The sequence below is a fragment of the Myotis daubentonii genome, chromosome 10 (assembly GCF_963259705.1).
Source record: "Myotis daubentonii chromosome 10, mMyoDau2.1, whole genome shotgun sequence".
NCBI lineage: Eukaryota > Metazoa > Chordata > Mammalia > Chiroptera > Vespertilionidae > Myotis > Myotis daubentonii.
The window spans coordinates 25,861,044-25,886,347 of record NC_081849.1 but is presented as its reverse complement, the minus strand read 5'-3'; the positions used below and the strand labels follow the sequence as shown (position 1 = coordinate 25,886,347).

General features: G+C 49.1%; 1 protein-coding gene across 1 annotated transcript in view; it reads left to right on the top strand.

The window, feature by feature from the left end:
- The window catches only part of PLXNA4 (plexin A4), a 416,580-nt gene that overhangs the window by 101,331 nt on the left and 289,945 nt on the right, over positions 1 to 25,304 (top strand). The gene's annotated exons all lie outside the window — the stretch shown is intronic.

The window sequence follows — 25,304 nt, the reverse complement described above, 5'->3', positions numbered from 1 at the left end:
ATTGCAATTCTTCACCTGTGGGTTCTTAATTCTGATCTGTCTCTTGGTAGATCAGCATTCATCTTTCAGACAGTTTCCTTTCCATGGAGGGAATGCTGGTAATGTAATTTTTAAGCCCTGGAATGTCTGAGAGTGTCATTCTGTTGACCTCACATGTAAATGACAACATGGTTGAGTATTTTTTCTTCCCTCCAAGTTGTTGAAATTACTCCATTTTCTCTGAGCAATGAATATAGGAGAGAGGCCCGAGGCTGATTGGATTCTGATTCCTTTGTGGGTTATCTTTTCCCTTTGGCTGTCTGCAGGTTTATAGAACTTTCTCTAGATATCAAAGAGGTTTATCAGGATGTGTATACGTGCTCATTTCATTTCTTAGGCATTGCATGTAAATAATGCGTTTTCAATCTGCAGCCTCAGAAAAGGCTTATTATTATGATAGTCATGTTTCTGTCTGTGCCGTTCTCTCCTTGGAGGATTCCTTGTATGCGCGTGTTGGAGCCCCGGTTTTGTTGTCCAGGTCTCATATGTTTTTTCTCATTACCATCCAAGTTCTGGGGAAGCTTTTGAAGTGTATCTTTACTTCTTCTTTTCTTTTATTTTTCAATTACAGTTTACATTTAATACTGGTTTGTTTCCGTTTCAGGTTAGACAATTGTATACTTTAGAACAGTGGTTCTCAACCTTCCTAATGCCGCGACCCTTTAATACAGTTCCTCATGTTGTGGTGACCCTACCATAAAATTATTTTTGTTGCTACTTCATAACTGTAATTTTGCGACTGTTATGAATCGTAATGTACATATCTGATATGCAGGATGTGTTTTCATTGTTACAAATTGAACATAATTAAAGCATAGTGATTAATCACAAAAACAATATGTAATTATATATGTGTTTTGCGATGGTCTTAGGCGACCCCTGTAAAAGGGTCATTCGACCCCCAAAGGAGTCGCGACCCACAGGTTGGCGACCCACAGGTTGAGAACCACTGCTTTGGAAAGTGATTTTTTTTTTTTGCCACTTACTACTTTCAGTAAGTTTTTAATCTGCCATTCATTAGACTTTCCTGATTCCGGGTCCTCTTTCTCGATCAGATGGAGAGGACTCACTGTGGCCGAAGTCTGGATCTGGTTCCGTCCATCCTTTATCGTCAACTGCTGTGGGAAGCCCAGTAGAGTGGTTGCTGAAGAGAGCCTGTGGTCCTCAAAGCCATCATTATTTACTCTCTGCTCTTTTAAAGTGAACGTTTGCTGATCCTTGTTCAAGATACTATGCACTTTGATTTTTAGACAAAAGTCCTCTTGAATCTCACTGAAAAACAAATAGGAAATTTCCGCAAACATTTTGTTTCTCTTTATTTCTTTACAGTAAACCTATCTCATAGGAATATATGTCTTGTGAGTCCTCATTGTTACTATTTTATTTGTGGGCCTTTAATATCCTTTCTGCTATTTTTTCTGTGTGTTCAGCCTTACAAATGCGCTATATGGGGAGGTATGGTGGATCTATGGGAAAATGGTGTAGGCTTCGTTCTGAAATGTTTCTAGATTTTCAGTACTTCCCTCTCTCTTTCTCTCTCTGTGTGTGTCTGTGTTTCACTGAGAAACAAAATTTATCCTCATGGAGAGTAATATGTGAGATTAACAGAGGGTAGGATTCAGTCTTACAACTTTATGCAGGAAAGAAAGGAAGGAGAAACTGGGGCAGAGAGGCTGTGACAGCATACACAGCACTTGGAGTTTAAACACTGCTTCTTGCTCTGAAGCCCCCGTGCCATTTCTCAGTCCTCAGCCCCACCTCCGGATGTCCTGACCTGACCCAGTTTCCACCTTGGTGAAACCTCACCCAGGGTCCTTTGGCACTGACACTCTGGGAAGGCTGTGACTGTCATTTGAGAGCTCGATAGAACCCCTGGAAGGGAGGGCTAGCTGTGCAGCTAAGTGTTTTCCATGTAGCTATTTTTAAAAAATGCTTGGAGTATTTATGATTTAAATTCTTTTTATGTTGCATCTGAATTGTACATGGCTTCAAGTTTTCTTGCTATTGGTGGCTATTTTGTAATTCCCACACTTGGACTTTCAGAAGCAGAAGGTGAGAATGCCTATCTGCCAAAAGCCACACTTCTCAGAGGACATACATGTTGTATGAAAGGGGGACCCTTTTCTATGTGTTCTCACAGGCCAGCGGGATGACTGTGTTTTGTGTGTGTGTGTGTGTGTGTGTAAATGTGGTTGTAACCAAGAGGTATGGGAGCACTTCTTTGTACAAACATGAATTTGAAAATCAGGCATTTTTGCAATTGAGGCCGCTCCAATTTTCCGCACTTCTGGAAAGGAGATTTGATGCAGATCATTGAAATTAGCAGATAATTTAAAAATTATTTCCACTTTGGATCGGATACCTTATAGCAGTGGTTCTCAACTTTGGCTGCACATTAGAATGACCTGGGAATCTTTTTAAAATCCTGATTTCTGTGCCTCATCCTCCAGAAATTCTGTTTCTCCGTTATGGGGTGGGGCCACAACATTAGTAATGAATCTTTTTAAAATCCTGATTTCTGGGCCTCATCCTCCGGAAATTCTGTTTCTTTGTTACTAATGTTGTGGCCCCACCCCATAACAATGAAACAGAATTTCCGGAGGATGAGGCCCAGAAATCAGGATTTTAAAAAGATTCCCAGGTGAATCTGATGTGCAGCCAAGGTTGAGAACCACTGCCTTATAGTAAGGGCAGAGGAGCCTCCCAATTCACATCAGTCCTCACCTGGCCCCCTACCCCCAGGTTTACCTGTGGTCTCTGTGGTCTTTGCTCACATGGGCTGGTGTTAAAACAGCCTCGATTCTCTGACATGCCGATTGGCAGCCTGAATGTCTGGGGAGTGGGAATATGAATTAAAATGCCTGAAAGGAATGTGCCCACATAAAACCTTAGGGTCAGATCCGCGTCCATCTTTTCTCTGGGACATCAAGAACACCTTCTGTGCTGCACCAGAAAGAGTCTTAGAAACTCAAACTCTAGCCCACTTACTACCCTCCAGTTCGCTCCTGGCATTTCTCTCCGTACTGCAAGGAAATATCGTTCGGTTTCACATCAGCTGCATTCCCTTTGCTCCCAGCTTCTCTTGAATGATCAATTATGGCCAAGGAGGTTAAACTAAAAAAAAAAAAAGTCTTTTTCTAACCAAAATAATTTATTGGTGTTAAAAACAAGAACTTCTTTAAGTGCTTGCCCTGTGGTTTCTCATGCACTTTTTAAATTAGGGGTTCCATCCCAGAAAATTGCTCAGAGGCACGTGTCTCCCGAGTTCTGTCTTTGTCAGATGAGCAGCCCCAAGGGTCAGAAGGCGTCAGGGCTGGGCCGCAGGAGCAGGTGCGGCTGGGCTGCGTGCTCTGGTTTGGCCTCACCTGGACCCGCGTGGATGAATGTGTTTACACTTTACTAAGCTGCATATTTCAGGGCTGTAATTGCAGCTCCTGTCTCCACAACATTGTAGACTTGAAGGGAAAATGAGGGCTTTGCACGTGGCCAGGATGTAATGATGGTAGCAGGCGGACCTTGGCCCTCCCGGCATTCAGGCCAGCTCTCTGCTGCAGGCGGCGTTGGGGCCAAGTGGGCTTGGCACAGGAATCATTTCCCAACTTGAGTATCGTGGGTGACTTCTTACTGAACTGTCATATGCACACAGGAAAGTGTATATAAGTGTATGCCTTGGTCAGTGTTCCCAGGCTGAGCTTCTCCATGTAACCTGTACCCAAACCAATAACTAGAACATTACCATTTCCCCTCTGAGTCCCTTCTTCCACCCTCCCAAGGGCCGCCACCCTCTGAGTTCTCACAGCTGGATTAGGTTCTCCGGTTTGTACTTCACAGAAATGGAGTCATGCAGCACCCCGGTCACCCATGTTTTATTCATGTTGTTTTACTTTCTGGCTATGAGATTGGTCGGTATCACTGCATGTAGTTGCAGTTTGTGCATTCCTGTGGTTGCATAGGGTGGGGCAAAAGTAGGTTTACAGTGGTGAGTAGGTGACACACCATTTATTCTTGTATTATTATTTATGAATTATTGTATTATTTTCCATATGAACAATACTTTTGCCCCACCCTGTATTGTGTGACTATACTAAAATTTATTTTTCTGTTTTATTGTTGATGAACATTTGAATGGTTGCCAATTTTTGCCTTTTATGAACAGTGTTGCTCTTAATACTCTGTGTTTGTCCTCTGGAGGCCTTATATATACAATCCTATGGCAAATGCACGTAGGAGTGAAATTCCAGGGTCATTGAGTGTAACCAGCTTTAGTAGAAACTGCCAAAGTGGGCTAGATGTTTCTAAAGGACATTTTAGTTGTAGCAAGCTGGCTAACATTTCCCTTCACAAACAGCAAAAAGGGGGTAGGCTTTTCTTTTTAGGCAGCACATTGTGGTGAGTTTTGGAGGAAGATATACCCTGGGAATATGAGGCCAACAAGTATTTACCAGTGCCCGTTGTTCTAGGTGACAGGTGGATTCGTTTCTTAGGGCTGCCCTAACAAATTTCCACAAATTTGGTGGCTTAGAACAACACAGACTTAATCACCTGCAGTCCTGGAGGTCAGAAGTCCAAAACGGTTCCAAACCAAGGTCTGGGCAAGGCCGTGGTCCCTCCACAGGCTCTAGAGGGGAGTCCATGCCCTTGCCTTTTCCAGCTTCTGGAGCTGCATTTTTGGCTCATGGCCCCTTTCTCCCTCTGCAGGGCCAGCACTGTAGCATCTCTAAATCTCTCTGCTGTGTCTTCTCATCGCCTTCTCTTCCGTGTAGTCAAAGCTGCATTGCCACCCTCTTATGGGGACTTGCAAGTGCACTTAGGATCCGCCCAGATAATCCAGGACAGTCCCCTCTTCTCAAGATCCTTAATCACATCTGCAAAATCTGCTTTGCCATAGAAGGTAATATTCTTAGGCTCCAGGAACTGGGAGCTGGATCTGTTTGGGAACCATCAGTTAGCTTCTCACATGGGAGATACCATCATCTCTAGCCTTTTACCGTGTCATCCACAGAACCTGCCTTCATGAAGCATCATCGCCTTACATCACAAAGTTGCCTAATAGTTCTGGTACTCTCTGTGATTCTCAGTGCATCATGGGTAAAGGTCGATGGATGAGGTAGAAAAGTGTATTTAAAAGATAGATGGCAATATTTGTTTCTTCATATTTAATTTACTTTCAGTGGTAACAAAGACACTTAAATGTATAGGAAGAAAAAAAAATCAAAATACAAAACACCCTAAATGCAATGATTGGTTCTTGGAACAGAACAGGGACATTAGTAGGAAACTGGTAAAATCCAGATATAAGACTGTAGTTTAGTAAATTTTATTTTAGGAGTGATGCCATGGTTGTGCAAGATATTTACATTAGGGGAAGCTAGGTTAAAGATGTATAAGAACTCTCTATATTATTTTTGCAACTGCTCTATAAACCTCAGCATACTTCAAAATAGTAAGTTAGCAAAAAGTGCAAGGCACCCAATTTACTACCCACGGAAGAAAAGCTCTAGATTCCATCTGTCTGTGTGGCATGGGAGACAGGGTCCAGTGTTGGCAGAATGAATTTAAATGACCCAAAAGGTAATGATGCGGTTGAAGAAATATATACCCAGTGAAGTATGAATGGAGATTGGTGAGTTGGGGGACATGTAAGATGGTGTTTCTCAGTGGAAACATATGGATCAACTTCAGTTCCACCCAAGACCTCCCAGGGGGAGCTGGAGCTGAGGGTGGTCCCGGGGTGTGAATGAAGAGGGAGCCCCATCCTCAGCCTCTCTGATTGATTCATCAACTCCCGCCCATCCTCCCCTCCTCTCCTCTCTTCCTGGCCCCGTCTCAGGGCTCAGTCTGTTAAGGACTCCCCAGCGACCAGCCAGCTCACAGCTGAGTTGTTATCTTCCCCGTCACACACTTATCTGGGCACGGTTAGAGCTCCCTAATAAAATTTGTCACTGGCTTTAATCCCATCACTGTCCAGACCCGCTTGATTAGCCCCTCTGGTTGTTTTGGCTTTGCTTGTACCTCCAGCTTCTTCCTAGGAAATTGGTAGAGATAGGAGCTCAGAGAGAGCTCGGGGCCCTACAAAGAGATCAGAGAAGAAGCAAACCAGGACCCTCAATGACTTTTAACCAGAGACAAAGGGCTTTGTCTCCCTGCTGCCCTCTGGTTTCAGGCTCATCAGGGACAGAACGGGAGAGGGGGAAGCCCTCTCTTGTCCATGCTGTTGGCTGCAGAGGCTGGCCTTGTGTCCATTCCCCTAACAACTCCACATGCCCCCACATTCCTCCTTGGCCTCCTGAGCTGGGGAGAGGAAGTGAAGGACAGAGCTGGGGAGTTGGAGGTGTTTAGTCAGCTCATGGGATTCCACCCCTACGCTGGATGTGGAATCTCTGGCCACATTCCCTCCCCTTTCCCAGGCTCAGTGACTGTCCTGGCAGGCTTCTGTGATTGTGGGACTCTTCACAGCTGCATGCTTCATGCACAGTGTTGAAGCCCAGAAAGAGCATATGTGGAGGATGCCATGGGGGAATTCTCTAAGGAGCACTTTCATTCAGTAGATATACCGCGGAGCTCCCAACAGGCACGTAGACTGTGCCCTAGGGCGTGTCACCCACAGAACCTGCCTTCATGAAGCATCATCCAAATGCATGAAGATGCATTTAGATTTGTTGCATCTCCAAGCATAAATGTCAGCAGCCCCTCCCGCTCTAGCCCCCTGCTGTGTGTGTGGTGTACATGGGCGCATTCTTCCGTGAGCCGGCCCTTCCGCCCTTCTCTTCCTGGTCTGCTTTGCTGCACGGCTGTTCTGTCTCCCGCTCATTCCTCTGCACCCTCCTGAGCCAGAGGCCCCTCCAGTTCTGAAGGTAAAGCTGTTCTCTGTGAATCCTCATGCTGTCTCAGCTCTATAGTTCCCCTTCCTCAGCCATCAGGGCTTCCTGCTCTCTCTTTGGGCACCTGCCAGGAAGGAGGCAAACACTGCCGCTCCAGGTACCTGCCATGCGTGTGCAGACAGAGCCCAGGTGGGGCTGGAGGCAGGTGGGCAGGCGGGCAGGTGGCCCGAAGGCAGACAACCGGTGGTGTCTGTCAGAGCTGCCTGTCTCCCTGAGGTCCTGCGGCCTCTGTGGTCAGGAGGTGGCATCTCTGCAGCCTCCAGTTCCAGCCCAGGGCACAGAACCTGCCCTTCTGGCCAGAACCAGCCCCAGCAGGGCGCTGCAAGAGATGTGGGAAGGTGGACAGTTCACAGGGGGAACGGAGTACATAACAAAGTACCATAACAAGGTACCATAGACCGGGTGGCTTAAACACCAGAAGTTTATCGTCCCAGTTCTGCAGACTGGAAGCTTGTGTTGGCAGCGTTGGTTCCACCTGAGGCCTCTCTCCTCCCTGCGTCTGCACAGGGCCTTTCCTTTGCCCTGTCTGTGTCCACATTTCCTCTTACAAGGTCACCAATCGTATTGGATAAGGGCCCATCCTAATGACCTTATTTTAACTTAATCACCTTTCAAAGACCCTGTCTGCAAATATGGTCACATTTCAGGGTCCTGGGGTTAGGACTTCAACATATAACCTGAGAGGGAACAGTTCCGCCTATAGCCAGGTCCCTCTGCCTCCTCTGTAGGGCCATTCCCAGCGGCTTCGGGTGGGAGCCGGGGATGCCTCTCACAGAGCCCGGCTTCCTCTTCTACATGGGTGATGAGGCAGCTTGTGGTTTGGTTGTTTGCAAACTAACTGCAAAGAAAACGGAGGGTTATTTTATTTGGGGGTGATCCTTTTACTATTTATAAGGGGGAATTCTCTAAGGAGCACTTCATTCAGTAGATATACTGCAGAGCTCCATGAACAAGAACTTTGGGATGAGACTTGATAGTTGAGTGGCCTTGGCCAAATTACTTCACCTCTAGGAGCGTTTTCTCATCTGCAACAAGGACTGCTGTGAGGATGAGGTGAGATGTGCACAAGATGCCCAGGCAGTGCCCGGCTCGGAGCAGGTGCTCAGAACTTCCTTGCTTCCTTTACTTCCATTGCAGCATTGACGCTGCTCCCATTTCTGCAGACAGGAAAGTGTGGTGATGACAGACACCCTGAACCCAGTGGGCTACTCGGCACACAGCTGCTGTCTGTCCACTCAAGGGAGCCAGGACAAGCGGGGATCTTGCCGACAGCTCGGTGCAAACCTACCTCTGCTGTTTCAGAGTAAACCACACTCAGATGCCACTTCTGCTGATGGGGGTCAAAGACAGAATCTCTGTGCCCAAAGAGTTGTATATTCATTGGCAGCAATGCCCAGCCTCAAGGGGAACTTTGAACACAAAATTTGGAAAACTTATTGTGGGCAGAGGGTGGAAGCAAAAACTGGAGTCTCTTTTCGCTACAGCTGTGGCTCTCAAACTTGAGTGTGAATCAGAATCAAAACACAGATGGCTGGGCCGCACCCCAGAGTTTCTGATTCAACAGACCTCAGGTGGGTCCTGAGAGGTTGCATTTCTAGAAAGGCCTCAGGTAATGCTGCTGCCTCTGGCCCAGGGGCCACCCCTGGGGGCGCACGGACACAGCATTTGTTTAGGGTCTGTTCAGGGTCTATATGCCCTTACCCCAGCCCGTCCTGTGTTCCCTGTGGTCTTGTCTGCCTTGTCTGATTCTCTGCTCTCCTCCCTGGAGAAGGGCAGGTGTGTTGAAACTTCTTCATTGTTTCCCTGATTTACATATGCTTTTCACCTCTTACTGAGCAACTATTTCTTTGGCCCTCATCCTTCTCTGCTTCTCGCTTTTCTTCCCCTTTTGCATATGTGGGCCTCCACACCTCTCACCGCGATGGAGGAGCAGGCCTTGTTGTGAGCTCCCTCACTGAAGCCCAATTAGGAGGAGGCAGATGCACAAGGTGTGTCTTCCATCGCCACCCTCATCGTCTCTACCCCCATGTGTCTCTACCCCATCATATCAATTCCCCGGCCCCAACTCCCTAATCACTTTGCCAGAGTAAATAATTGCTGGTGTGTGGTGACCCAAGGTCAGGGCCAATGGAGGAATGTAATTAGAGCCTTCACTCCCCACCACCATGCGAGCCGCCTTCCAGCTGATCCTTGAGTCTCTGATCCCTTGGGCTGATGCTCCTATCCTCCTCCCCACCCTACTTCCCCTTTTGAGCCCGAAAGCTTGGATTGGAGCAGAACAGTTGCTCATGAGCAGATGCCAACGCTGCCTTTCTTTGAGTCTCCCCCACAAAGGCGGGGAGGGGTGGGCAGAAGGTCCTCTTCCAGGGAGCTGGAGCACGGCCCTCACAGCCAACCAAGGGCATGTGAGCCTCTGATGACTGTTGCTGGGCGGGTTGTGAGACAAGAACCCTGCTCTGTGCTGTGTGTTTTGGACTCCCCCCACCACATGGCCACCACTGCTTTTCCTGAGTTAGAGCATCTTCCTTCCTTCCCTTCCTCGCCTTTGGAGTCCTGCTCATGTGTAGGCGGAGATGCACACACCGCAGCCTCCTGGGCCAAGAAGGCCTGAGTGACTTGGAATGTGGCTGATGTGGGAGGCAAAGCCTTGCCTTCTAGCCCTGCCTCTTTCATCTCTGGATGCAGGACTGATGTTCCTCTCTGCTCAACGCCTGGTGCCGGGGCGCCGTGCTGGCAGGGACGATGACAGATAACGGCCTTTGAGTTCTTTTGGACATGTTCCCCGGGCCAAAGCAGGGGAGGAAACTTCTTCTCGCCTTTACTCTGACTCCCAAAGCTAAGCCAGACCCCAGACAAAAATAAAGCTGTGACGGTCCAAGAGAAAAGGCCAAGAGTCGTTTGTGTGTCCTCCAGCACGCCTCTGTGGAACGGGGAAGGGGTCGCTGGGGAAGGAGGGGCAGGCAGGGCGATGGGATGTTTCAGTGCGTGATGCATGGAGCCTCACTTTGCAAGAATGCCCAGGCTGAGCCTGGGGGAAGCAGAAGTTTTCTTGATTAAGAAAAGGAGGCTCAACAGCTCTCATCTCTAAGAAGGTCATTGCCACGGTAGCCTTGCACAGCCCACATCCCAGCTCTGTGCCTGTGCTGAGCCTGCCCAGTCGTTCTGGGCCACCGAGGCAGCTGAGGAAACGAGCTTGCTCTCTCTTAGAGCACCCAGCACGGCCTCCCCTTCTGGGGTCCCGCTGAGTCCAGGAGCCAAGCCCTGGCCTCCTCCTCCTAGCAAACTCTCTACAGGCAGGAATGTGTCCCTGACTGCTTGTTGCACTACCCTGCCCCCACCGGACATATCAGGCACAGCTGATGACAAAATACAAGAGTCCGACAAAAATGAAAGTCCTCTTCTTGCTGGAGTTCAGTGCAAGAGAACCTGCTTTAAATTTTTGATTTGGGAGCAGGCTTCTGTGCTGATTAATGCTTGTTTTTATGTTTATGTGTTGGCAAATTTCCCCAAGAAATTCTGAGGACCAGAATTATCTGCCCGTTTGTTTGTTTGTTTATTTATTTATTATTTTAAAATTTTAGGTTGCAGGCCGAGGGCTATGCTCCCTTTGGCTTTTATTTAGTTAGTTAGTTAGTCAGTCCTCACCAGAGAAGATTGTTTCCATGGATTGTTTTAGAGACAGTGGAAGGAAGGGAGGGAGGGGAAGAGAAAGAGAGAGAGAGAAAAAAAATTGATGTGTTGACTGGCTGCCTTTCCCACACACACCCTGGCAACCAAAGTAGGGGATCGAACCTACAACCCAGGTACGTGCCCCTGACCTGGAATCAAACCTGTGACCCTTTCGGGCTTAGGTCAACACTCTAACCACTGAGCACACCGGCCAGGGCTATCTGCCCTTTTAGACTCTCCTCGCCTAACACCTCCTAAGCCACTCAGCACATCAGTTCTTGTTGGTGGAGGTGATGCTGACCAGGAAGGCAGTGGCTGCTGCCTCTCACTCCCTCCCTGTGGTAACCCCAGAAACTTCAGGGCAGATACAGTGAAAAGGAAGCCCAAAGCAGGACCTCAGCCACAGGGCTTGGGGGTAGACTCTCACCAGGGCAGGACTTCCAGGCCAGCGCTGGGGAGGACTCAGCTTTGGAGGGGGCACCCTGGTCCTGGGGGTCTGGCCTGGCTCCCCTGACCTCCCTTTTCATCCTTGCATGTCTCCTGTAGGTGTAGGTGTCAATTGCCCTTTAAAAGGAAAGGGAGCATGCTTGTGAGTAGGGGCCTATCCTGGGTTAGCAGTTGAGATCTTTGGGTTTGTATAACCTGTACCTTGAGTGTGTGGGTACCACGGAGCATGTGACCTTGGCATTTTCTCCAGGCTTGCATCATCTATTTTCTGAGGCCTCTAAGCCTTGGATGGTTGAGCTTTCAAAGATCTGGCCCCTGACTGGTTTCCTGAGCCGTGAAACAAGAGTCTAGGAATGGACTTACCCTGAGCCTCCAGCTTGCCCAGAGTGGCTCCAGGCCAGAGTGGAACAAAGTCCTTACTCAAAGACATGCAGAGATTGTTCTGGAATTTCAGGGAGAGGGCTGAGAGGCCCTGCCACAGGGGTTACAAGTCAAATTCATGGGGGCACCATGGCTGCCCCCATGGCCATTGGCTCTGTGGCAGTATGAAATGGCTCCTCCGGCTCTGAGGGTGCTACAGTGAGGGGAGGGGCGGAGTTCCTGGCCTCTCAGGCCTCTCCAGTCAACTCTTCCTGCAGGGGGAGCAACTCTCCTCAGCAGCCATGTGATTGGAGGAGCTGGGGAGGGGGGTGAATTGAACATGATCAGTTGCCGCTGATAGAACAGTAATAAAATTAATGGGCTCTTAGAGCTCCCCCATTAACAGCGGGGTTGGTGTGTCAGACCCATTTACTGGATCAGTCCTCCAGATGTCAGCCCGGGACAGACACCAAGCAGCTCACTTGTCCTGCCTCCGTCTGTGGGAAGACCTACCTGCTCCCCAGAGGAGCGCTCCTGTCCCTTCTGGAACCTCTGTGTGAACTCACAGCTAGAAAGTATAAGGCCAGGGTTTTGATACGGTTGTTTCTAAGATCTACAAGAGCTGCATTACGGATCAGTGTTATGTAGCTGCTATGAGCACCAGAGAGCTCATAGCCTCCCATTTCCAACCCCATCTCTCTTAGTCACTCGCTGTGTGAGCCTCACCTCATACACAGTCTGGATGGGTCGGTAACATGGACGGATCTCATGGAACAGTTCGCTTCCTTCCTCGAGGAGGGAAGGAATTCGAGATGAAAAACAGGAGCTGGTATCCAGGAAGGAAATGGACAGTGTGACAGAAGGCTTTTTATCCGGTTTCCCTAATCTGGAGTCACTGAACTGGGGCCCGAGTTGAGCTTTTGGAGGTGTATGAACTCTGTAAAGTCATCTATGAAAACAATGGGTGAGAGCATTTTCCAGAATCTTTGAGAAGCGTCTCAGAGAGGTCTTGCCTCCGCTGGGGGAGTGCCCACTGGAAGCTTTGGGTGGGAGCAGCCTGGATGTCAGCCATTAGATTGGGGAGGATGCGTCTTCCCTTACAAGTGCATCCTGGTCAGAAGTCTTGATTGCTCATCCGGGACTGAGGCAGCCTTGCTTCTTATTCTGGGTAAAGCAGTGAGGGAAGGTGGAGAAGCAGAGGTGGTCCTGTGTGACAGAAGCCAGAGAAGGACAAATTTCCTCACGCTCTGTGGGAGCAGAGCTGGGACTGTGAGACCAGATGTGTCCCCCCATCTCCCTGGGCGCTGGTCTCCCTGCAGAGGACCAGCTGTGGGGAGATCCCTGATCAGGAAGGAGATTTGGGGGAGATGGCTCCTCTGAGCTTCTGAGCCACTTTGAATATGGACCCAGCAGTACCCAGTTTGTTGTCTTAGCCTGAACTTTGTGTGGCCCTTATTTGGGGGCATTCCAGGTGCATCGTTGAACATTGTGACGGGACCAGGTAGCCAGCTTACTAAGAACCACATTCTCAAACCGTATGGCTCTAAGGCCAAGAGCCTGGACAACGATGGAGAAGGAAAAGTCGACTGGGAAAATGATAATGAGATAGAACCATAGATACCATGAGCTCAAGAGAAGTTACAAGGTCCAGCTTATGCCTAAACTGAGTGTCTGTCTGTCTAGCCAGGCACTAATTTTCACCTCATTAGACAAAGGGGATTTAAAAATCTTGACCTCTGATAATAAGCCAGTAGTTTGCCACCGATTCAATGAATTAACCAAATAGTTTTGAACTGCCTGCTGAGTGTCTTCAGTACTTTACTCAGCACTGTCGAGGCACCGTCTCTGCTGATGACCTCATCAGTTAAGTGGGGAGAGCAAACATTTGACAAGGAACAGCTGGAGAGAAACTTGGCTGGGCTATGTGTAAACGTGCATCTAGAATTCAGTCTCTGGTCAAGAGCTCTTTGCTGGTTCTCATATCGCCAGGTCTTAGCTTCTGAGAAATGATAGAATCTAGAGTCCCACCTGCCTCTTCGACTTTCCCCATTTTATGTCTGAGGACATGACCCGTATTTGTGTCCCTTGGGGAAGAAGGAGCACACAGATGCAGAGGGGATGAGGCGGTGCCTGGTTTGAGAGGTAAAGGATTGTTAGAGGTGGCTCTTTCCAGGAGATTAAAGAGTGCATATTTCTTGAGTTGTCTTTCATCTCTTCCACCTTGCTCCACCCTTTCTATGCTTTCTGCCTCTACCTAAACTGACCATGCAACTGGGCAACCTCTTTAATAAACCCCCAGTTCTGTAGGGGGAAAAAAAGCCCTGATTTATAATATGTGCCAATTTCTGTGTTGTCAGTATTACCACCGTGGTGAGCTCAAGTTTAACCAGATTAAAAAATTCCTAAAAATTTAGCAGTCAGCCATCCGAGCTGTCAACAGCCAGCTCCAGCACACCCTGGAGCCCGCCCTGTCAGCTGGTCATCACTGACCACCCGGTCTTATTGGCAAAATGGTGGCTCCGCCCACTGGGGGCATCCATTGGGAATGGGAAGTTCAAGGAAGAAAATGTAGCTTATATGATACCTGATAATCCAACACAATTATCAGAGCTAGAAATGAAGCATTGAGAGAGGGTCTGTGTTTTTGACATTTGCTCTGTGGCCTGGACAGAAGACTGGCTCATTTGACCTCTGAGGATTATTAAATCCGTTTTTAGAAAGCTTCTAATTATGTCAAGTATTCCAATGGGTTAAGGATTAGGGCCCCTCTGGGTATAAGATGGTATCCCAGTCATCTTTCCACCCCTTTCACTGAGCCCATTTTCCTCTTATGTTCCAATCCATTTTGCTCCAAGGTAATCCCCTTCCTCACCCACAAGAAGTCAAATGACCCCGGTCTGGGTGAAAACATCAGTCCTTGGAAGGTCAAAGGACTGGTCCCACTTCACAGGAAGGTCCATTCCTACAGTTCCCACCACCTGTCCTCATGCTGAGTGCCCTGCAGGATCGAGAGCAGTGTGCGCCCAGCAACTAGAAAATGGGAACCGAGTCCAGGGGACCCTGAGTCCTGGCACTGCAAGCGGGTAAGTGGGGAGGAGGCCCAGGGTCGCTTCTCCTGGTGATGCGTTCTTCCACCCTGGGCCCTACTGGGAGGCTGGCAATCCAGCAGAAGCGCTCCAAGGGAAGATCAACCAGAAATGTCAGCCGGGCAGTGGAGCAGGGCGAGAAAAATCAATGCTGAATTCCAGACGCCAGGAGGACAGGAAAGTGGGGAGGTAGGAGGGCCAAATGGGAGCATTTGTTTGCAATTCTAATGTAACATATCAACAGATCACCAGGCAACGATGCCTAATGAAAATGCACGTGATGGATGTGGGCGGATGAAGAGAGGAAGGGAGGGACGGAAAGTCCAGGCACGGGGCCTGCTGAGGAATTTAAAGGTGTCTGTGTCCACTGCAGCCTCATGCCGAGGGCCAGGCCGCCGGGACCAGCTAGCCTGGACTGAATCCGAAACCTGCCACCTAATTTTTCATGTGGTCTCAGACCAGTACCTCAGCTTCTTGCTTTTCCTTTTCCTTCTCTGTACAGTGGAGCCATTAGGAATATGGACCAGGTAGGGTTTTTTGTGAGGATAAAATGATGTAACCTGGATAGTTGATGCTTACTCCTTAGAAACAGCTATTATTTTCTTTTCTTATACAAAACACCCATTATAGGGCCTGGTGCATAAAGTCCATTTCCTTTCCCCTTGGGGCTAAGGGAGGAAGAGAAGGCTAAGGGAGGAGGAGAAGTTGGACTCAGCTGTCACCATTCGGGACATTTTAAGGCAGTGGTTCTCAACCTTCTGGCCCTTTAATACAGTTCCTCATGTTGTGACCCAACCATAAAATTATTTTCGTTGCTACTTCATAACTGTAATGTTGCTACTGTTATGAATCGTCATGTAAATATCTGATATTCAGGATGGTCTTAGGCGACCCCTGCGAAAGGGTCGTTTGACCGCCAAAGGGGTCACGACCCACAGGTTCAGAACCGCTGTTCTAAGGCCTTCTCCAGGTTTTCTCTCTGAGCCCCTCAGATGGAATCAACAAATCCCACCCTTTTCTGATTCTGCTTTCAAATCTCCCAGCTCTGCCATGTGGGGCAGGTAGTTAGAGGCCGGGGTCTGGATTCTCCACGTGTTAAGTGATGGTAACAGTGCCTAGCTTACCAGGCTGTTGTGGGGTTGAATTCAAGGTATGTTTGTTGTTTTTACTTCCCCCTTTGCTGACAAGAATGAAGTGTACTCTCTGGTCTGAGCGCGCTACATGCCGTGTCTCATTAAACCATGAACAACTGTAAGGAGTTATGCTGTCCATTTATGGCTCAGGGAGACGGGGAGTCAGTCTGACCTGTTGCACCCATGACCACACCGTCCGTCTTGGCCCGGACCCTGGGCACCCTGCCGCTGACTTCTCTTCCTCTGTCTGAGCTGGCGAGCTCTTGTTAGCAAGGTCAGAGCTGAGTGGGACCAATCAGGGAGACATTCGCTTAGTGTTCAGGGTTGGGCAAATGAACCTGTGAGTTTTTGCCTTTTAATTGTGGCCTTGGCCTTGATTTTACCACGTTATCCTTGGGAGCCTGAGAGGCTATGTCAACCATAGCAGGAGGCAGAGTCTCAGGGGGACCCAGCAGCGTTCCCAGTGGAAGGAGAACTTCCCGACATCCTTCACACCACCCAGAGCACCCCACCCCACTGGAAGGGGTTGGCAGAATCTCCGAGGAGGTCCTAGAACTTTTAATCGTCCATTCTTTCTTTCCTTCTGGAGTGAAGTGAGGGACTCGAACAGGTGAGATTTAGTGAATCATACATTTGCCCTCTTTTTACAAAGTGGTATATTTTCAAAGCATTTTGGGTGTGAGAAAGTGCTATTTTCTTTCCAGAAAACCCAATTCCCAATGTGATGGTATTTGCAGGAGGGGCCTTTGGGGAGTGCTTGGGTCATGAGGGTGGAGCCCTCATGAATGGAATTCCTGTCCTTAAACAAAAGACCCCAGAGCAACCTCTTGCTCTCTGTCAGGTGAGGACACAGTGAAAAGGCATCTATGAACCAGGCAGTGGGTTCTTACCACCCAGTGAATCTGCTGGGGCCTTGACCATAGACTTCTCAGCCTCCAGAATGGCAGGACATACATTTTTGTTTATAAGTCACTCAGTCTGTGATATTTTGTTATAGCAGCCCAAATGGAATAAGATCCTATATAATAAAAGGGTAATATGCAAATCAACCAAACATAGAACAACCTGTCGCTATGATGTGTACTGACCACTAGGGGGCAGACGCTCAATGTAGGAGCTACTTCTAGATTGCCTGATCGGGGCCTGCTGGCCAACCTCTTGGTCCCTTCCCTGGCAGGCTCTGACTGCCCAATGGGGAACGGGGACCTGGGGGTGGGTGGCAGCAGATATGGGCAGTGCCAGGCCAAGGCCCCTGCCCCGCCGGACACCCCATGTACAGAAGGAATGGCCAACCTCTTGGTCCCTGTCCCCAGCCGGCAGTCTCTGATTGCCCGATGTTAATAACAGGGAGCCAGGGGTGGGTGGTGGCGGGGCGCGGGGTCAGCTGCCAACAGCCGTGGAAGATGGCCCTGATTGCAGGCCAGGCCCTAGGGACCGTAGCCGTGTACGAATTTCTTGCACTGGGCCTCTAGTATTGCAATAATTGCTGATTCACACCATGGAGGTAGGTCTCATAGCTACTATCTCCCGTGGCAGCAGACAGCTAGATGTGTTATGGGTTTGTGATGTGTGCTCTGTGGATGTGGCCCACAGGGGTGCTGGTGAGGGCTGACTGAGTGGATACCCTGGCAGGCACGCTCACTCAGCTGCCGTGAGGAGAGGGCTCTGAAGACCAGAGAGAGAACATCAAGACGGTATGGGATGTGTTATCGCAGATAAAATTCTTCTGCTCTGCTTCAGAAATAATATAGAAGGAGGAGCAGGTAGCAGGCTTGGGATTAAACTAGAAGCCAAAGGGTAGATGTGGTGAGGTGGTTTCGTGACCAGATCAGGAAGTTAATGAAACCAAACTTAAGGAATGTTCCTTAATGGTGCTGGTTTCCACTCTGTGGGAGCGGGAGTGGCAACTGTCAGGCTCCTCTGTGCTTCTGGAAAAACGGTTCACATGGATGCTCTGAGGATGCTGGACAGCAGAGTCCTCAGTGAGGGGAAGGCAGGGGACGTGTGTGATCGACAGACTCGCTCAAACCCCACAGTCCTCCCACTCTCACCAACACAAACCTTAACTCAGACGTGCACCACCTGCTTGGGTGCCCGGAACCTACTTCCCTTCCCCGGGTGTCACCTGCCATTCAGGATGCTCACATGGTCCTCTTTGTCAAGAAGGGAGTTGGTTCCTGAGAACACCTGAGAAAAAGACATTGCTAAGAGGCTGAAAGGGTGTTTGGTTTGATTTCCAAATTCGAAGGAGGCAAGTATGTGTGGGAGAGAATTTCAAAACAAAACTTTCAGATTCTGGGAAAGGGTATCAGCCAAGGCTGAAATTTAGCAAGATGATGCTCTGATGTTTACCTAAATGTTTTAGCTCTGGCTCAGTTTGTAAGCAGGGCACGTGGAGAGAAGGAACCCCTGGAGTTCACGGAGGGGGTGTGGCTCAGTTGACACCTGTTTTAATTCACTGGACAATACTGAAGGAGTCAGTCTGGCCAGTGTGACTCCATGATTGAGCATCGACCTTGAACCAGGAGATCATGATTTGATTCCCTGTAAGGGCATGTACCCGGGTTATAGGCTTGATCCCCAGTGTAGGGCGTGCAGGAGGCAGCCAATCAATGATTTTCTCTCATCAATGATGTTTCTATCTCTCTCTCCCTCTCCCTTCCTCTCTGAAATCAACAAAAAATGTATTTAAAAAAAAAATTGAAGGAATCCAACAGGTCCTTCTCTGCTTGTCGATTGGGTCAGTCTGTTATTGTGTTTCCTGGAATGGAACCACACGTGTTTAAAGAGAAGCTATGCCAGAGACGTTTAATTTGAGACAAGTGCCAATTTAGAAAATGAAGGGGAGCCCTGGAGATGCCACATGTTGGTCTTCGGAAATTTTCTCCGCGGAGTCCTTCGATGGCAATATTTTCCTTTCCATGTACCAGAGAAAGGATACAGACAGAAGGTTAATTAGGGGGACGTATCCAAAGGAAGGCCGCGCACAGAGCAATCCAGGGGGGACGCAGCCATGCTCACCAGCGGCATCGTCATCAGCAGCCTTGATTCCTATCGATGGAGCCCACACAGGGAGACCGACCACGAGCCCACTGGTGGCTGGAAATTGACGGTAGAAACATCCAGGCTGAAAGGGCATAGAAGTCACGGCCATGAAACCGCCAGTTTCTCTTCCTGTTCAGAGGGAAGAAATAATAGCACTGGGCTGTGGGAAGGAAATTGCCCAGCTGCCTTTCCCTCCAGGCAGCGGGATGCCTCTTCTGAAGGCTTGGACTTTAGAGCGCAACCCAGAGCCGCCCAGGAGACAGGCAGACTCCCCAAAAGAGAACGAGGTGTGGAAAAGCTGCTGCTGCTGATGGCACTTGTTTTGCTATAGGAAAATGGCCATAAAAAGAGAGAGGCCCCGAGCGCTGGCCGAGGGATATCTCTCAGGTGGCCCAAACTTCCTGCTGTCCCACGGAACGTGAGGGCGCTGGGCTCTGGGAGACACAGAGGTTGTGAAATGTTCCCAGGACTGCAGCCTCCTTTGGCCAGTCTCCTTAATGGAGACGCCTGGATTGGGGGTCAGACACACACCTGGGACAGCACAGGCCCAGCCAGTCAGAGCTGACGCTGTTTGCAGACAACCCAGAGCACCCTGCTAGCACCACTGGCCCAAATGTGAGTCCTGCGTTCAGGCCTGTCAGGTCTGGGCAAGGTAACCGAAGGGATGCCGAGAAGCAGCCACACAGGCGGTCAGGAGGTAGAGGCAGTGCTTCTGGGGCCACCTGGTTCCTTGTGGACCACCTGCCTTTCACACTAAATTGTTAGCCCCAGGAGGCCTGGCGCTGTTTGTGTCTTAGCCGGTGTTCCAGGCCTGCCTGGGGCCTGGGCAAAGTGCGGGCTTAATAAGTACTTACCAAATCCCGGAAATGAGTTTGCAGAAGGGGACTTCTCTGAGTGACAGCATTTGGGAGGATGAAAGTCAGCATCTAAAAGAAAAAAGGAAAAGAACGGAAGATTCCCGTGGAGAAGCAGCAGTTTGGAGTCCAGAAAGAAAACGTAGGTGGTGGGGCAAGCTGCCCATTCTGGGAAAGTAGAAATCTCCAGGCATTCCCAGGAAGAGAGGGTGGAAGGGACATCTGCTACAGCTTCTGAAAATCCGCTGGGTGCTGCGGGTGCTTCATGTCCATCTTTCCCGGTTTCCCCCTGGTTTTCTCTGCTTGCTCACAGTCAATTTCGCACACGAGCTGCAGGCTCCCCAGCTGCTGTCCTCTGGGACCTCCGTGGCTCTGACCCTGAAATCTAGGCTGGTGACACTAACATGCTCGCTTACTTTCCAGCTCGTTGTTCCTGACTGATCACGTTTTCTCTATCCCTCCACATACGGGTTTGTCCTCTCTTTGCCCTTGGATCTCCCAGGCCAGCCCCCAAAGCCAAGTATGACCATTTGGGGCCTGGAGCTCTTCCCCAGATAGGATGAGTAGATAGACCCCCCCAATATCGGAAGATTTGGGGCCTCCTTTTACCCCCAACTAAGGCCGAACATGACTCAAAACTGGGAATGTAACTTGCATGCAGTTTCCACCGAGAGCACAGGTGACATGCTACTTGGTCGGGCACTTGGTACTCCTGGCCCTGAAGAACCTCTTCAAAGCCTACCCGGGCCAGCCTCTGGCCTCGTCCGCCAGGTCGACCTTGGGGGTCATGCTGCTCTGACACTCAGACTTTGCTGGCCTTGGGCATATCCTTCTCTGTGAGACCTTGGTTTCCCAACTGGCAGGCAGGCAATAGGGTCATTATTTGACTGAATAGGTTTTTCTAAATGTGGTAGAGTCAGGATATATATAGATATAGATATTGTTATTGATAGAATATAGATGTATAGATATAGATATCTGTGTTTCATAATGTATACTTTATATGTTGAATATGAAATGTAAAATGGCGTAAATAAACTCCAAAAGCATCCTTACTACCTAAAAAGGTGGCGCTTGGGGGAAGGAGCACACGGACACGCACCGTTCTCAGCCTTGGGAGCACGGGCAGTGTCCTGGGCTCCTGATCCTGTGTTCCCAGCTCAGCGATGTCCGTGGGAGGTGAGAGAATTCTGCTGTTGTCCTGGGTTCAATGAGAACAACACATACAGAGAACACATTCTATTCTGAGCACTGTGCTGGGTGGTGCAAACCTAGAAAGAATTAACCGTGGCCTGAGGAGCTCCCAGCCCCACTTACAGCTCAGTCTTTCAAAATACTATAAAAGGAAACAGCTTGTCCAAAATACCATAGCAAGTTCAGCAACAAAGCCAAGTTTAGAAATCACTGTTGGAATTTGCATTTCGTTGCAATGCAGGTGAGACGCAGCCCCTGGGGCAGAAGCCAGCCGAGTTCTAGCTCTATCCCTGGTGAGAACTCACCCTGTGAACTTGGGCTGTAACATTGTGGTTTAGCCTGGAAGGAACCTGGGTCCACTCTCCCCAAGATATAGCTGAGGAAGCGGAGCCTTTAATACGCCAAGTCTTAGATTTTCCCCAGGTGTGAAATAGACATAAAAATGGGATGCTCACCTTCCTTACCTTCCGTGGACTTTAGGAAATAAAATGTGAGAGCAGCTGTCAGAATGTTTTGGAAAAGTAAAAAGCACATCTGCCTCTAAAGAGGTATCGTCTGCTTATCAACTTTCCCTGCTCTCACTCCCTCGTGTACCAGGTGCCCAAGTGAAACCCTGCAAAGCCCAGCAGGATTGCTGCAAAGACAGTCAGATACAATCTTTAAAAATATTTTGCTACTTACGGGCAAAAATCCCACAGCAGCAGCTAGACCCTGTCTCCCGGATGGTTGGCTCTTTCCACAAACAAGTGCCTGATAATCACCCATCCTGGTGAAATATTTGATTTATTCTAAGAGGTTCATTGGAGAGCCTTTAAAAAAGGAAACTGTAAAAACATTTGCTAGCAGCTTTAGGGGAAGGGAGAAAGGAGCAGGAAGAATTATGACCACACACCCTAGGAATTGTTGTCGTATTAAACCTGTGTTCCAGGAGTGGACGGTTTTTTTGATGCAGTTGGACCTCTTACCTCTGGACAGTGGAATTGCTACCTTCTGCCACAGGGTAGATGGCCCGTACGGCCTTTTAAGCAGTTTCAGGGTGGTTAGTTTGAAGGCAGCAGCGCGTGCTGGAGAAGGCAGGCGGGGCTTGGGGTGGGGAGAATGTATTTTCCAAAGTTGACGGTTGCGTGTCATAGTGTTATTTGCTATGTCATGTTGATCTGGTGCGATTTGACAGCTGCATGCGAAAGGCAGCAACCTCAAAGAATTGCGAACTACCTTCCAGGTGTTTGTCTGTGCAGCATATGTCTGTGGGAGGCGGCGGGGAAAGTAAAGCAGGGCTTCCTTTCAAACACGGGATCTTGGCATTTTCCTGCAGGTTGAAGCTCAAAATTTTTATGGTTGCTTCATCGTGGGACATGGGAGGATGTCACGGACTTTCATAAAGATAAACGTGTGTTCTGTGGTAGCAATGCACAAACCCCACACATGCGTACACACACACACACACACACACACACACACACACACACACACGTGCGCGCGCGCGCACACAGAGTAAGGTTTTCTGGTTAGCTCGCCAGAAATGCATTATCTTAACACTCGAGCTTCAGAAAGCACCGCCTACTGGCGTTAGGACATTTTTTGGGGTCAGGAACCAGATGCTTCTCACCCTGGAATACCACAGTCAGCAGGGCCTGGAGGGCCTCAGGAAAACAGGTAACTGTGTGAAAACATCTGCTAGTGACTTTAGGGGAAGGCAGGAGAGAGCAGAAGGAATTACTACCCAGAACTTGGGTTGATCACCTTTGAGTTCAGGGCTTGTCCCTTTAACCAGTGCTTTGCAAATGCTTAGGTTCCAGAAACTGTTTAAGCAGCAGAAAATGCCCCTTCTTCTCCCACAAACATCCCTAGCAAACGTGTCACCTAAGGTAAATAGGAATGGTGGTTAGGCATTGATATATGCCTATGCATGGGTCTGTGCATATGCATGTGTATGTATGCATATATGTGTGTAGATATGTGTGTGTGTGTGTGTAACATGGATAACTAAATGCATGACATTCATATGTTCTAAAGCACGGCGGTCACACATTCTGAGACACCTATCTGCAGACGGCCTGGAGGATCGTCAGTGGCTCAGAGATGATTTCTCTGGGAAGGGCTGGCCTCCGTGATTGCCGAGCCTGAGCGAGGTGGGCCTGTTACATCTGTGGGCCACGTGTCTGAAGCTCCAGCACCTGCCAGCGGAGCTTCAAGTGTCAGGGCAGCTGGATCCGGCAGAAACAGTTTTCTGCTTCTCAATTCCCCCCAGGCCAGAGATAAAATGAGAACTGCTGTTCACGAGTGATGCCAGGGCTGCTGAATGAACCAGGGGCGGTAACGCTCTGGCCGATAGGAAGAACACTGTGCGTGGTAATAATGAAGGGGAATGCTTGCTGCCTGGGACAAAGGGTTTAAAATGGGCATGCCAGTGCCTCTCAGGGCTGGTTGAAGAATTAATATGTCCGCTTGTTTCAGAGCATGATGGCATATTAAACTGTAGACATTATCCTATTGAAGTTTTTCTGCTTGCTATCCAGCAGTGGCCAGTTCATTTGGAACAAAGCTTGTTGTTTTGATGTTCTTACCATCAGTCATAAGGAAGATTGAGGAAAAAAAACACATTAGACCAAAAAACTATATGGAATTGTATTTTTTAAAAAAACATCCATTGAGTTATTCATAGGTGCTGGGCATTGGGCTAAGACAGGCCAATAGCTAGCAGGTGGGGGAAAAGGGCCACTGCCAGAGCCCGCTGTCAGAGCCCTTGCCTTGCCATTATACTATGTGACCTTTTACAATATGCAGGAGGCCGACATTGAGGTTATCAGGCTAGAATCACCACCCTCTGCTAACATTCTTCATGTGGTTCCGAAGTTAGCAGTTCCAGGTTTAGCTGGGTGATGTGAGCACTAGCTGTATTTCAAATAATAATAATGTCATGTATGCAGCCCCTCCTACTTTTGCTATGTCATTTCAGACCTTAGATAACAAGGGGCTGGGACATAATAAAACAAATGGACATTTATTGAGCACCTACTGCATGCTAGGCGCCTGCCTAGTGCTTTATCCATAGATCATGTCACCTTCTGAAAGAGTTGCTTAAAACCATCTACATGTCACAGATGAGAAAATCAAAGCTCCGAGTGGTCACGTTTTAACTAGTCCGTCTCCCTTCAAGGTCAAGTTACATACAGGTGCCTTTGGCATGTTGTGTACAAACCCACACACATGCTTTCCTATCTGTAACTGTTGCTGAGACTTTCTTTCCTGCAGAGAGTATACCAAAGACCAGCTTCTCCAAGCCATGGCCTCCCCCATGGAGGGCCCCCAGGTCAGAACTGACTCCTTCTGTGAGGATGAGTGTCATCCACCCACAGAGACAGCCACACTGTGGCTCCCACCACTACAGCCCTCCCTCCATGGAACCCTTGCTTCTTCTTGGCTCTTACTAACTCCACTTTTCACTCCTTCTCCTCATCTTGACTCCCTTTCTCAGTGGGACCGTGGTTTCCACCGGCTGTGAGTGAGCCACGTGGTTAGTCAGGCTGCCCTCTCTAAGCCCGGGCCCTCCCGCCTGCTGGCACTACACCAGGCGACAGGAGAGGCTCTGTGTGTGTGCCCATGTCATCGCTGTTACCACCTCTCAGTTTTTTGATATTTTCAGATTGTGAGCACTGAGTGGTGTGGGTCTCTGTGTCCTCTGCATGGGGAAAAGTGAAGAGAGGAGGAGCTTGGAGAATCAATTTGGCACAGATTTTTGGGTGCAAAGGTATAATTCGGGCAGCTTTTTGGACTCAGATGCAGCCCTTCTTCCATTTGTAATATCTAATTGCACACAGTTACATGAACACCCTCCTCCCCAACTCTCACATGCACACCCACACGCCACCAATTATTACGGTCTCATTGGTCAGAACGCATGTCTATGTGCCTGCACACAGGCACACACTATGCTCATGTCCCTCCCTGCCCAATTCCTGTCCCTGGGGAGTCAGTTTCATCAGGCCCTTTAATGATTAGACTCAGGACCATGAAGGGAGAGGCAGCAAGCTGCTTTCTGGCTATTGGCAATGACCTGGGCTTTTATGCTCTGTGTCCTGACCATTGTGCTTCTGGAGAGTCTCTTATAAGAGCAAAACAAAGAGCTGATGCTAGTTGGTGGGCCACCTGAATTGGATTCTCTTCTCCACGGGGTCACCTAGTAGACTTTTGCATCTGAGGACCCAGGGAACCAAGGAAGGGGGAGCCTGGAAGGAAATTACCCAAGCACATTCTTTCTGCATCTATAATGTTGAGTCCAAAGCCAGGATGGGCACTATCGCTAAACAAGCCACACTTTTGTGAAATGGAGCACCCAGGGACACTGCAGCCAGGAAGCCTGGCAAAACCCAAGCCAGATGGCACCACACATCCCTGCAGTGGTGGCGTCCAGGTGGCCAACAGTGCAAGTGTCCCAGCCCCCAAATACCTGTCTCCATCTGAGGGGAATGGTGGCTGTGAAGTGAGCACCCAGAACCACATCCCCGCTGGAGGGAGTGGGCGGGGATTTTAACAGGTCATTCCTAGCTTGTGGCAGACATCCGTTAGCCTCTTCCTCTGCCTCTCCTGTTCAAT